Below are 1,239 nucleotides of genomic sequence, written 5' to 3'. Positions count from 1 at the left end.
ATAGAAACACAAAACATAGAATGCCCACCCCAACTCACGCCCTGACCAACTAAACACATACAAAAATAACAGAAAACAGGTCAGGAACGTGACACAGAGCAACAGGTCTGTAGTCATCATTTTCTTTTGGACAAGGCTTTTTTGGGACTGGAAGGATATTGGCCTTTTTCCACAATGTGTAGAATAGCATTATACAGCTGTAGATTTATTCAACACAAAAAGGTTGGTACCCCGGGGCCCCAAATGTGGTAGCCCGGCCCTGTTTGATCCATATGATGCAGGCTACCCAACATTAAATCCTTTCTATTTCAGGCAGCACTTTCCTCACTGCCCACTAAAACTAAAGTCTATTGACATTTCTAATCTATGAGCATGCAGTGGAGCTCTAGTTCTCGCAACACTGTATCTGTCATATCACACTTGACATTTGGCGCCGCTGCTTCCACAAGCAGACTTCCTATTACTTTCACTGGCAAAAAGAAACTCGGACATCATCAAGACACTGTCTCTCTGTGTGGCTTTTCAGAAATCCCCCTTTTAAAATAGCCTTACAATGGATTGTGTCTTTTTTTTACATATGATGGTAATGTCTCCATTGTTCCTATGTCAAAGGAAAACACCGTCACACACTTCCATTCACACAAACATCGGTTTGTCTGGCCAGTAGATGGGCACACATCGCCGTGCAGACTTACAAATGTGTAGGTCTGAGCATTCGTTGCTTCAGGGAGCTTGTGGACTTCCTGTCCTCGAGCCGTGGTAGCCAGAGAATGTAATCTCTTAAAGAGGTAATCCCATTGGGCCTTTAACAGACATACTAAGTCCTTGTACCCCACTGCTACTCCTACGCAGCTCACAGCACATTAAAAGCTGACAGCTACTGTAACCTTTGACCCTCAACTCCAGTCCCATGCCGGTCTCCCACTGATGTATTCTTCTGACACAGCTGGACACAGCAGAGAGGAGAGGATTATGCCACTTTTGCTTTGTAACAAATGACATATCTGGACAGTCCCAAAAGTACCACTTGGGCAAACACTCACACACACTTTGTCATGCCCAGTTCCAGCCTGTAACTTCATAGTGTTTGCAATTTAACACCTTGTCTCTTCAGATTCAGTGTGATAATATGTGGTGAATTCACATTTCAAAAGCACTGTACAATGCCAATATACTGTAGGTATCTGGAGAAAAAGGACATGCAAATCAATGACCCATGTTACCGAGCAGAAAAAATGA

The sequence above is a fragment of the Salvelinus fontinalis genome, chromosome 35 (genome assembly GCF_029448725.1).
Source record: "Salvelinus fontinalis isolate EN_2023a chromosome 35, ASM2944872v1, whole genome shotgun sequence".
In the NCBI taxonomy this organism is placed as follows: Eukaryota; Metazoa; Chordata; class Actinopteri; order Salmoniformes; family Salmonidae; genus Salvelinus; species Salvelinus fontinalis.
This window is presented reverse-complemented; position numbering follows the sequence as displayed.